Source organism: Schistocerca gregaria, chromosome 3, assembly GCF_023897955.1.
Source record: "Schistocerca gregaria isolate iqSchGreg1 chromosome 3, iqSchGreg1.2, whole genome shotgun sequence".
Lineage (NCBI taxonomy): Eukaryota > Metazoa > Arthropoda > Insecta > Orthoptera > Acrididae > Schistocerca > Schistocerca gregaria.
Window position 1 is genome coordinate 178091299 of NC_064922.1, and position 14084 is coordinate 178105382.

Consider the following 14084-nt stretch of genomic DNA (forward strand, 5'->3'; position numbering starts at 1 on the left):
AACAGGGAGGGCATTTTGTCTGTTTACATATCTCTGTATTTGAATAAGCATAAGTGAGCCAGTTTCTTTGGCGCTTCTGTGCATACGGCTTAAAGATACAAGTTTGCTGAAAAATGTGTGACTGCATGCAAATCTAATGATTGCAATCTGTGTATAGAGTTTTGTCTGTGAACACAGTGATATTAGTGCTGTTTTTTACCGATGGCTCACTGGTTCGATGTGTACGGTGAGTTTTATTCAAAGTTACAGTGTAAGCGAACTACATGAACATTAACATAGGTAAGAAGAACTGTGCGGTAGGAACGTGACCTTATTGTTTAGCACGGACTTGTTAGCAGTATTTGTGACTTTTCGGTACTGAATTAGAGCACAATTATTTTATAAAATGTTTATCTCAATTAGCTAGTGAACACTAGACATGATGAGTAGAACAAACTTGTAGCAGTCCAACAGTTCTCAAGATCAGTTTAAGGATACGAAAACATCAGCAAGTTTTTGTACTAATTTTCTTGATTGAAGTGAATACCAACAGCGAAAGCATAGCTAGCCTGTACGTGAGTCTGCACTACCACATATTGATCAGTACGTATATATAATGCAGAAGAATGTTTATAAAGTCCTAATTACATCTACATGATTACTCTGCTACTCACAATAAAGTGCCTGGCAGAAGTTTCAATGAACCACCTTCAAGCTGTCTCTCTACCGTTCCACTCTCGAACGGCACGCGAAAAAAAAACGAGCACTTAAGTTTTTATCTGTGCGAGCCCTGATTTCTATTGTTTTATGGTGATGATCACTTCTCCCTATGTAGGTAGGTGCCAACAGAATGTTTTTCGCAAATAATTTTGCTAGTCGTTTTCATCATCTGATGGTTTTACAAGACGGTAAATGACAGCACCATCTGCAAACAATCTAAGACGGCTACTCAGATTGCCTCCTATGTCGTTAATATAGATCAGGAACAATAGAGGGCCTGTAACATTTCCTTGGAGGAACGCCGGATATTACTTCTGTTTTACTCGATGACTTTCCGTCTATTACTACGAACTGTGACCTTTCTGACAGGAACTCACGAATCCAGTCGCACAACTGAGGCGATACTCCGTAGGCACGCAGTTTGGTTAGAAGACGTTTGTGAGGAACCGTGTCGAAAGCCTTCTGGAAATCTAAAAATGTGGAATAAGTATACATAAAGAAATACAATGAAGCGTCAAAGAAACTGTCATGGGCATGGGGATTCAAACACAGAGCTATGTAAACAGGCAGAATATGGCGCTGCGGTCGGCAACGCCAATATAAGACAACAAGTGTTTGTCGCAGTTCTTAGATCGGTTACTGCTTCTGCAATGGCAGGCTATCAAGATTTAAGTGAGTTTGAACGTGGTGTTATAATCATAGCACGAGCGATGGGACACAGCATCTCCGAGGTAGCGATGAAGTGGGGATTTTGCCGTACGACCATTTCACAAGTGTATCATGAATATCAGAAATCCGGTAAAGCATCAAATCACCAACGTCGCTGCAGGCGGAAGGAGACTCTGCAAGAACGGTGCCAACGACGACTGAGGACAATCGTTGAACGTGCCGGAAGTGCAACCCTTCCGCGACTTGCTGCAGATTTCAACGCTGGGCCATCAACAAGTGTCAGGGTGCGTTCAACGAAACACGAAACATCATTGATATGGATTTACGGAGCCGGAGGCCCACTCGTGTATCCTTGATGACTGCACGACACGAAGCCTTACGCCTCGCCTCGGCCCGTCAACATCGACACTGGACTGTTGATGACTGCAAACATGTTGCCTGGTCGGACGAGTCTCGTTTCAAATGGTACCGAGCGGATGGACATGTACGGGTATGGTGACACGCTCATGAATCCCGCAGGTCAGCAGGGGACTGTTCAAGCTGGTAGACTATCTGATGGTGGGGGGCGTGTGTAGTTGAAGTCTAGATACGACTATGACAGGCGACACCTACGTAAGCATCCTGTCTTATCACCTGCATCCATTCGTGTCCATTGTGCATTCCGATAGACTCGGGCAATTCCATCAGGGAAATGCGACACACCAAACGTTCAGAATAGCTACAGAGTGGATCCAGGAACACTCTTCTAAAACACTTCCGCTGGCCACCAAACTTTATTGAGCAACGTGCTGTTCAGAAGAGATCCGTATCTCCTCGCACTCTTACGTATTTATGGACAGCCCTGAAGGATCCATGGTGTCAGTTCCCTCCAGCACTAATTCAGACATTAGTTGAGTCCATGCCACTTCGTGTTGCGGCACTTCTGAGTGCTCGTGGGGGCCGTACACGATATTTGGCAGGTATAACAGTTTCTTTGGCTCTTCAGTGTATATCGGCTGCCACGTGTATCCTGTAACTGATTTAGCAGTAACACTGAATTTCCGTACTCACTAGCGTACCAGACAACTGTCTAACGCACAGCTTTCCGAGCGGAAAGGAGAGCCGGTACCCGGCACGAATCCGCCCGGCGGATTTGCGTCGAGGTCCGGTGAGCCGGCCAGTCTGTGGATGGTTTTTATGCGGTTTTACATCTGCTTCGGCAAATGCGGGCTTGTTCCCCTTATTCCGCCTCAGCTGCAATATGTCGGCGATTGCTGCGCAAACAAGTTCTCCACATACGCGTACACCACCATTACTCTACCACGCAAACATAGGGGTTACACTCGTCTGGTGTGAGACGTTCCCTGGGGGCCGAACCGCACAATAACCCTGGGTTCGGTGTGGGGTAGCGGAGGTGTGAAGTGGACTGCGGTAGTCGTCGTGGGGTTGTGGACCACTGCGGCTGCGGCAGGGACGGAGCCTCTCCGTCGTTTATAGGTCCCCGGTTAACATAACATAGTTTAGGGCGAGAATCAAATAATGTTTAAGCTTTCGCTAGTCTCTGCTTCGCATTTTTGTGTAAGTGGTAGTTAACGTGCTTTTTATTTTTTCAGACAAATGGCAAGTTCCATAATACATGCATTACTGACTAGTTAACTTCCGGTCTGAAAATCAGTAATTCCTACGTTGCACCCACACAACTTACGCTTATTACGCACTTCTTTGTTAAATGTCCGCTTGTATTCATGTTTATTTGATTTCGTGACTTTCTCAGTCAGCGGATCTGGTCTGGCAGGCCCTGTTCCTAATAATTTTCTTTTCTGTTTGCACTTAAACCAGATTCTACAGAATTAATTTTGACACTGAAAACTCAAGCCGATTCTTGCACAGTAAGCAGCGAACTCCAAAAACAGCCTGCTGTTTGTGGAAATGATTAAATTGAAGTAGTACCGTGTACTTACGTGGTCAATTGCCTAGAAAACAAGTAAGTTGCTGAGAGCCATAAAGACCAAAAGCAAACTGTCTCCCAGCCGACATTTAAATGAGTATCTGAGAAACCAGTGAGATAGCTTTTCGTGACTGTTCATGTATGCAGTGTGGGCTTACAACACAGATAAACTTGATCCACCGTAAGATCGACATATGTTAGAAGCACGACTAAATGGTACAGTTCCACAATCGACACTTATGTGTTCTATGGTTCTCAGCGCCTGTAATGGGTTACTGTATGATAGAATCGTAAACTTAATGCACTAAATCTCATTCAGAAGCCCACTAAACAGGTTTTTCTATCAGTATAATTACAATGTATACTGACGTTCGATCTACTTTTGCTAAATGGTGAGTAAATTGGCATGTCTGAGGAATGTGCCATAGTCAAGCGAGGTTTATGACAAGTGAATTGGGATAAAAGCCTGTTGCTCTGTACAACAGCTGGTGGCATTGGCGTAATCTTGCAGTTGAGTGGCAACGACTAACTGTCACACCATGAACTGTGCACATTGTTTGTCAAACCCCTATTTATTTGGCCCATAAGGCAATGACGTAACGTCAGTGCAGCATGGGCAAGAGCTCCTTAAAAAGTTGTGCTCTCCACTGTGACGCCAAGTCACAAAGTTTAGAGGAACAGCAATGTAGCATAGCGCGGTAGTTTTAGTGCCGTTTATTTCACATTACCGCATCTATATTACGTTTAACAGCAATCAAAGTAACCAATAAATCTGCCATATGTCAAACGTTTTCATGTGCCATAGTGCTGCTACACAACAGCCGTCACTGTACACTAGTAAATTAGTACGTGAATTGCGAGTATGCAGTGTACGCAATTTAGAGCAGCTTCGGCTTGAACAGTGGCTCTAAACCACTGACGTGGACGTCGACTCAAAATGAGTTTGGATGACAGATACTGATACGTCATTACAAGCTGTTTCAACTCTGTGTCAGAGTTCAAAAATTAGAGGATTAACGTTTAAGTTAATTTTGATAAACGTTAACGGCCTTCCGATAACTTTTTTTGAATCCGTTAATCGTTATACAAGTACCTACTATATATGATAAAAATGATGCCGTACCACCCGCGCAAATCATGATCTGACAAATTCAGGTCATGCAGGTCTGTGGCTACGTCGGGATGTGCGCGAGTGATGTTAAACAATCGAATGCGAACGAGATTAACTGTATATGTTGGCTGTTTATTGTTGTTTGCTCACTGAGCTCACGTTCAATACTTCCTGTCTGTTACTGGGCTGACTGTCGAAACTAAATCACAGTCAGATTCTAGCTCCACAACCAATGAAAATCCGTGGGCACATTTAAATGATCATCATTTAAATGAAATACTTTCTGATTGTAAACTGTGCTCGCTTAAAAGAATTAGGGCTCACACTTTGCACCTTAACAATTTGAAACAACACATAAGGTGAGAACATTAAACGCGTTGTGTACAGTTTGAAGAAACAGTGGAAGCAAAGAGGAAACACCAATCTTTGGCATTTAGATATCGGCAGTTGAGAGAGTAGCTGTAGTCCGATCCATAGAATACGACACAGCTGCGCTGGAGAGTCGTTTGGCATTGCAACAATTGGCGGTGGTGTGTCCCAAGCTAGTGTGGAACAATTTATAACGAACTTTGCTGTTACGAACATGATTCCTTTACATTTTATAGACTCGAAGTGATTTGAGAAACTGATAAAAACCTTAAATCTTCTGTAAAGTAACGCTTCAACGTTTAACGAAGTTTACAGTTTTAGTAATGATTTACAGGTTTAGTAATGATTAGCGAAGTTAACGTTTTGATTAACGTTGCCCAGCTATGCCAATGGCCAGATGCTTTCAGAGTATGAGAGATCAGGAGACCGTACGGGCCGTGGCAACAGTGGAACACATTCTGCATCGAGGTATATCAGGACAGCTCAGGCAACATGCAGTCTAGTGTTATCTCATTTACAGATAACGTTACGGAGATTTCGAAGATAGGCCACGGCCACTGGCCTTAATGCGACATAAAAGTAGCGACTGCTGTCTAGATAATAGATCTATTGTGTACCCAGTGCCATCACATATCATAACGCCAGAAAAGTCTATATAGAATCATGTCGTAATACATTTGATCAGTTTATCTTTCCCTTCTCATTTGCCACGTCGCTTGTTCGCGATGTACCTTCAAATTCACCCAGAAGGACTGGGCGGTAGGACTGATAATAATTGAATAATTATTATCACAAGATTAGATGCAAGCAGCTTGAATTTTTATATATTACACTACTGGCCATTAAAATTATTACACCACGAAGATGACGTGTTACAGATGCGAAATTTTACAGACAGGAAGAAGATGCTGTGATATGCAAAGGATTACGTTTTCAGAGCATTTACACAAGGTTGGCACCGGTGGCGACACCTGCAACGTGCTGTCATGAGGAAAGTTTCCAATCGATTTCTCATACACAAACACCAGTTGACCGTCGTTGCATGGTGAAACGTTGTAATGTATAAGGAGGAGAAATGCGTACCATCACGTTTCCAACTTTTATAAGGGTCGGATTGTAGCCTATCGCGATTGCGGTTTATTGTATCGCGACATTGCTGCTCGCGTTGATCGAGATCCAATGACTGCAGAATATGGAATCGGTGGGTTCAGGAGGGTAATACGGAACGCCGTGCTGGATCACAACGGCCTCGTATCATTAGCAGTCGAGATGACAGGCATCTTTTCCTCATGGCTGTAACGGATCGTGCAGCCACGTCTCGATCCCTGAGTCAACAGATAAAGACGTTTGCAAGATAACAACCATCTGCACGAGCAGTTCGACGACGTTTGCAGCAGCATGGACTATCAACTCGGAGACTGTGGCGTGCTCAACGACGAACCTGGATGCACGAATAGCAAAACGTCATTTTTGCGGATGAATCCAGTTTCTGTTTACAGCATCATGATGGTCGCATCCGTGTTTAGCGACATCGCGGTGAACGCACTTTGGAAGCGTGTATTCGTCATCGCCGTACTGGCGTATCACCCGGCTTGATGGTATGGGGTGTCATTGGTCACACGTGTCGGTCACCTCTTGTTTGCATTGACGGCATTTTGAACGGTGGACGTTACATTTCAGACGTGTTACGACCCGTGGCACTACCCCTCAATGGATCCCTGCGAAACCCTGCATTTCAGCAGGATAATACACGACCGCATGTTGCAGGTCCTGCATGGGCCTTTCTGGATACAGAAAATATTCGACTGCTACCCTGGCCAGCACATTCTCCAGATCTCTCACCAATTGAAAACGTCGGATGAATGGTGGCTGACTAACTGGCTCGTCACAATACGCCAGTCACTGCTCTTGATGAACTGTGGTATCGTGTTGAAGCTGCATGGGCAACTGTACCTGTACACACCATCCAAGCTCTTTTAACTCAATGCCCAGGCGTATCAAGGCCGTTATAACAGCCAGAGGTGGTTGTCCTGGGTACTGATTTCGCAGGATCTATGCACCCAAACAGCGTGAAAATTTCAATCATATATCAGTTCTAGTATAATATATTTGTCCAATGAATATCCGTTTATCATCTGCGTTTCTTCTTGGTGTAGCAATTTTAATGGGCAGTAGTGTAAATGTCGGCCTTCCTCAAATTTTGTGTGTCTGTCACAGAGTTTTTAGGCTTGCAGGTATTTGATTAGCATTACGGAGTGTGGGTCCTGGGATTACTATGTATCAGTTTTCTTTTCTTTTCATCTTTCAACATGCAGTCCACGTTTCTTCAGGATGTTTTTACCTATGTCTGGAATCTACTTGCTGGCTCTGATTTCTGATTTGTAATATTATTTTGTAAAAAATTTTTTCCTTTTTATCCATAAGTATTGCTGTGTTTTACATGTTGTAACACGCCCGTGAGTACTAATGGGTGGGCTACTTTAAACTGACTTCTCGTTTGGTGAGCGTGCGCCTTGTCCACTCCACGTGCCTGGTAATCCCGCGGCGGTCTTGCTGTTGTGCTCCACACTGCTGCTGGCTTGCCTGAAATTATTTATTGAAATATGCAAGCGAATAACGGGAGCCAATCAACGTTAAAACACAATACTGTTCGACGTCTGGTATGAACAACTATATTCTGAGACGATTAAAAGAAAATTGCAGGTTGCACTGTTTAAATTCCAATTCAGAAGTGTTATCCGAATTAATGGATGATTAACAGTCCACAAAATATCATTTAGACGAGCGTACGCGTAACCGACACGACGCGGGTGATTGTTGATGATGCGGAAGCCGAACGATCGAACGAAAGTTCTTACGCTCGTCACACATACAGATACATGGTAATGGTCTTCCTTGTCACCAGTAATGATAAAACACTGTTCGTAAAGTTAATTTTACATTTCTCAGTTCTCACTTATAGGAGCGTGCACGGAGCCGTCGCGGAGCGGCTGAGTGTTGATAATGTGGAAACTCGATGATTGAACACACGTCCTCACGCTAGTTACAAGACACTGGTACTTGACTGCACTCCTTTATGGTAACTCATTCTTACTGATTCACATCGGTTCATTCTGGGAGACCGAACAAAGCGCGGATTATCGATGCTGTGAGCCACACAACGACAGGATACATAAATACGTTTTCGACGGCACTGCTCATTTTGTCATTACTTCTTGACACACTTTCCTCTGAATCACTTCCGTATTTCATCACTTTACTGTAACAGCACTTGTAGTAACACTTCAACCTGAATACTAAAAAAAGCCTCTCACACGCAGAGCTACACACTACGCAACATAACAGTTCAGAGTCCCGCGCTCGACTCTCTAGAGACGCGGCTTCCCGCAATGATACTCCACAACTAAGCCAGCGATATGACAGTACGCTTACAATGTGTGCTTCGTAAATACTGTCATTACAATACAAAAGTTTTCTTCCTGAGTTTCGCTGGTGATGTGGACAATCATCTATTGTTTTTGTCTTTTTGGTACCATATTATGGGCTGCTCCTGTGTTATGTACAGGATACCCAACCAGTATAATTATTATCTACAATTTTTCCTCAAATTATTCAGTTATAATTAATTGTGGTCTGTGTGGTCAACAAGATTCTCACCTCGGCAGACACTGTTCAGTCCACTGAAACTCATACTACTTCTACTCTTCTCCTACTCACTAGTTGTGTATATTCAATAGGGATCATGGCAGAGGATTTACATGTCGAACTCTGGCTTCGGCTCTGAGGCACTCTGTGCATCTGGCATTGGCAGTCAGCTAGCGAAGACGCTGAAATGAGTTTGAATTTTTTTAAGCTTTGCATATTTGTAATTATTATTTGTTCTGCTGAAAGACGTTTGGAAATGTGTGACGTATTATTTTTAGCCGGCCGGGGTGGCCGAGCGGTTCTAGGCGCTACAGTCTGGAACCACGCGACCACTACTGTCACAGGTTTGAATCCTGCCTCGGACATGGCTGTGTGTGATGTCCTTAGGTTATTTAGGTTTAAGTAGTTCTAAGTTTTAGGGAACTTATGACCTCAGATGTTGAGTCCCACAGTGCTCAGAGCCATTTGAACCATATTATCTTTAACAATAATAGAATCCTGATTTCGAAGAACTGTTCTGCATTGCTCCTTCACGCAACGGACAACTCACCTCGTCTTGCTGCTGCAAGTGCGTTATCAGCAACATATTAAAAATATTTCAAAAGCAGTACCGTGATCCATGCAGAGTGCAATGCATGGGCATAATAATTGTAATAACTACTGCCATATTTTTTATGATTTGGTCAACTAGCCTTAAACGGTGTAAAAAATGAAAGAAACCAATGAAGACATTAATTTACTATATTCGCAAAATAGATTATTTAAACACTGATAAACTTTACACAGACCATAATTACTCCAGAATGTCTATATTCAATAAACACGTTCCTGTCTACAACAAAGACACGAATATTACTCTCAATATATGATACAGAAATCTGAAAAAAGAAGTCCGTACAGTGCGCAATTAAGCAAAAGCTAGGTGCAACAAAAAGGCAAATTACCAAAAATCCTCCATTAATACCATAGTCTGCTCCGGCGCTATTTGCAAGATCACGGTAGGCTGGGACCTCTCATATCGCGTGGCTTCTCTGCACTGGAGGCTGCGTCTGACCACTTCCGACTTCTCTCAACAACGATGTAGCACTGTCCGTGTTATTGTAGTTGATGGCATATGGAGGTTTGCGTCTGGCCGTGAGTCGTGAACGGATAGCCAAATGGTATAGCTACCTTTCGCCACGCTAGCCTCACGGACGTCTTGTTTACGTCCTTGCCGCGCAGCTCGCTCGCGGAAATGTTAACGTCATTCTGCCGTCTTCGCCCGCTATCTTTCCTTCGACAGAGAATGGCCTAAACCCACAGAAACTCGACACTGAAGAACAGCTTTGCACCTGAATATGCCCTACTAAAAGCACCGGGAATCGAACAGTTTATCAGAGATGAAGTCAAGATTGATTGCAACGATCTTGTTGGCATCCACCTGTCTATAGTGAGCAGCGTGGTATACGTGAAATTGGTTAACGAGGACATATGTGACAAAATTCTAAGTGCAAGTCGAAGTGGTCACTCTGATGGACACATCGGTGACGTAACTGTGGAACATGGGGGGCCTTGGACTTCGGACGGTACGTGTATTTGAACTCCCTTTCGACGTGCCTTCAGAGGTAGTGGTATGTGCATTCCGCCCATATGGAAAGGTGATTAGTCATACAGCTGGAAAGTGGGTTCAGTTCACTACATACCCGGTTCTCAGTGGAGTACGACAGATCCGCATAGAGCTAACCAAACATGTGCCGACCTACTTATATGTTGGTGGCTGCCGTGCAGTTATTATTTATGATGGCCAGACGAAGACATGCTCGGGATGTGGCAAAGACGGACACCAATGTTCCAGCTGTCTGCGACGCAGAATCACATACACTCCTGGAAATGGAAAAAAGAACACATTGACACTGGTGTGTCAGACCCACCATACTTGCTCCGGACACTGAGAGAGGGCTGTACAAGCAATGATCACACGCACGGCACAGCAGACACACCAGGAACCGCGGTGTTGGCCGTCGAATGGCGCTAGCTGCGCAGCATTTGTGCACCGCCGCCGTCAGTGACAGCCAGTTTGCCGTGGCATACGGAGCTCCATCGCAGTCTTTAACACTGGTAGCATGCCGCGACAGCGTGGACGTGAACCATATGTGCAGTTGACGGACTTTGAGCGAGGGCGTATAGTGGGCAGGTGGGAGGCCGGGTGGACGTACCGCCGAATTGCTCAACACGTGGGGCGTGAGGTCTCCACAGTACATCGATGTTGTCGCCAGTGGTCGGCGGAAGGTGCACGTGCCCGTCGACCTGGGACCGGACCGCAGCGACGCACGGATGCACGCCAAGACCGTAGGATCCTACGCAGTGCCGTAGGGGACCGCACTGCCACTTCCCAGCAAATTAGGGACACTGTTGCTCCTGGGGTATCGGCGAGGACCATTCGCAACCGTCTCCATGAAGCTGGGCTACGGTCCCGCACACCGTTAGGCCGTCTTCCGCTCACGCCCCAACATCGTGCAGCCCACCTCCAGTGGTGTCGCGACAGGCGTGAATGGAGGGACGTTTGAGACGTGTCGTCTTCAGCGATGAGAGTCGCTTCTGCCTTGGTGCCAATGATGGTCGTATGCGTGTTTGGCGCCGTGCTGGTGAGCGCCACAATCAGGACTGCATACGACCGAGGCACACAGGGCCAACAACCGGCACCATGGTGTGGGGAGCGATCTCCTACACTGGCCGTACACCTCTGGTGATCGTCGAGGGGACACTGAATAGTGTACGGTACATCCAAACCGTCATCGAACCCATCGTTCTACCATTCCTAGACCGGCCAGGGAACTTGCTGTTCCAACAGGACAATGCACGTCCGCATGTATCTTGTGCCACCCAACGTGCTCTAGAAGGTGTAAGTCAACTACCCTGGCCAGCAAGATATCCAGATCTGTCCCCCATTGACCATGTTTGGGACTGGATGAAGCGTCGTCTCACGCGGTCTGCACGTCCAGCACGATCGCTGGTCCAACTGAGGCGCCAGGTGGAAATGGCATGGCAAGCCGTTCCACAGGACTACATCCAGCATCTCTACGATCGTCTCCATGGGAGAATAGCAGCCTGCATTGCTGCGAAAGGTGGATATACACTGTACTAGTGCCGACATTGCGCATGCTCTGTTGCCTGTGTCTATGTGCCTGTGGTTCTGTCAGTGTGATCATGTGATGTATCTGACCCCAGGAATGTGTTAATAAAGTTTCCCCTTCCTGGGACAATGAATTCACGGTGTTCTTATTTCAATTTCCAGGAGTGTAGTTACCGCCTGGGGACCTGCCGGCGACGACCGCTCTGAGGTCGCTACCGCTGACGTTTGTCGAAGTTCTCCATAACGACCCTCTACCACGATAGCCACTGCCTCCTACTACTGCCACATCGTTGTCTTTGGTCCTGTCTCAGACGTTGTGGAAGGACCGACGCTTTTGCCTCCTCCTCCCGACATCTGCACTGGTGAGCAATCTCTGGGACAGGGGACTCCATGGTCGTGCCTGCCGATGCTTTCGTGCCCGAACATCCGGATCCCCAGGCGTCTTCGGACACCGAAGGTCACGTGCGCAGGCAACGGGCGCCGAAGAGACGTCGGAAACGGCGGATCGCCTCGTCTGACACCTTCAGGACACAGTCTCAAGACGATGTTGCCCCCATGGACGATTCCGTAGTGGAAACACCAGTCTGCACCCCGTAGGAGGTACAATCATCTCTGGATGCACCAGGCGCTGTACCTATGGACGTTGAACAGCAGCTGAGCCAGCACCACTCTTCCACAGGCGACGTGACCCCGCCTTCAGACACCACAGGTACTCCACCGGACGCACACCATCCACGCACCTATGCGTGTCTGACGATGTAGACGACGAAACACTCACAGTTGAGACAGCAGCGAACGCTGCTGCTCCAACCCTCGACTGATAATCGACAGGACAGGGTTGCTGGATGGGTATGTGCAGCCTCCTGGCACAGCACTCCTGTTCACTGCTGCTCTTTGTGCCTCCCAGTAGTCCTAATTCGACGACAAGCTTGCAGGATTGGCTCCATCAATGTCGGCACCATTGGCACCCCTGTCAAACTACAGTTGCTCTGTGAAATGCTGAGGGCATCGGATCTCGATGTTGCCCTTCTGCAGGAAGTTTGCCTGGCGACGTTTCCTAATATGTATGGCTATTTGTCCTACCTCACGCCTTGTACTGACGGAGACAGTGGGACAGTTATTCTTTTAAAGGAAGGCATTGAGGTAGAAGACGTGATTTACCTACCACCGCCTAGGGGTCTTGCTGTGACTTTCCACGGTGTCCGACTCATCAATGTTTACACTCCCTCGGGCACGGCCAAGCGACGGGAACGGTCGCGATTTCTATTCAGAACAGGTCGCTCCTTTGTTTGTAGGCTGCTACGACCATATTATTCTTGGCGGCGACTTCAATTGTGTGTTATCCCACAAGGACCAACATCCCCATTTCACCACATGCCAGGAACTCAAGCTCTTCGTGCTGAACTGAACCTCATCGATACTTGGGACGGCGTGCATGGTGATCGGCCTGGATATACTTACGTCACTAGCCATTCAGCAAGTCGTCTTGACCGTATCTACGTTTCTCAAGGGCTCCTAACTGCCACGCTCGACGCTGAATTATGGCCTACCGCCTTTTCCGACCATATCGCCTACATTTGCACTGTTTCACTCCAGAGGCAGAATCTGTGGCGCGGTCGAGGCCTGTGGAAGATGAACGTCGCCCATCTCAAGGATCCGGAATTCAGGCAGGTCGTAGAAACGACGTGGAACAACTGTGCGAGACGCCTTCCGGCGTATCCTTCAACACTCTGTTGGTGGCTCGACTGCACCAAGCCTGCTTTACGTCGTTCGATGGTGAATTAAGGTCGCGAGAAAATGCTGTGGCAACGACATACCATGGAATACTATTTCACAATTCTCCGGAAACTCTCAGACCATGTCCCCTCTGTTCAACGACAGGTTGAAATTCAACGGATTAAGGTGAAGATAATTTTTCTTATGCGTCACCTCGTTGAAGGCACAATAGTACACGCAAGATGTCACGATTGTGCACTAGGAAAGCCCCCGTCCATGCATCATATTATCCGAGAGAAGCAGCGGTGTCGTAGACAGCTGGCCAATGCCCTCGACATGCCAGATGGTCATCAATTGGCGTCCCAGAGTGACATAGTAAAAGCCTTTGTGGGTCACTACAACCATTTCTATGCAGAAGAGGATCAGACCATAGCGGTAACGACCGATGTTCTCCGTTCCTTGACGGGTACCCTGGATGAGGCTGCTGCGGAGATTCTCACAGCGACAATTACGTGTGATGACGTCGCCAATGCTCTTCATAAGGGTGCGACTAATAAAGCCCCAGGTCCAGATGGGTTCCCACTGGAGTTTTACCGCAAATTCCACGACATCATGGGCTCACGCCAGACTGCAATGTATGAAGAACTGATGAACCCTGACCTTTCCCTCCCACCCGGATTCGTAGAAGGCTTGATTCTTCCGGTCCCCAAGCCATCAGGTCGGGGAGTTGGGCATTATCGCCTGTTGACCATATTAAATTGTGACTTCAAGAGTTTTACCCAGATTCTCGCCGCTAGCCTTCGGCGCGTCATCCCTCAAGTCATGTCTCTAGTTCA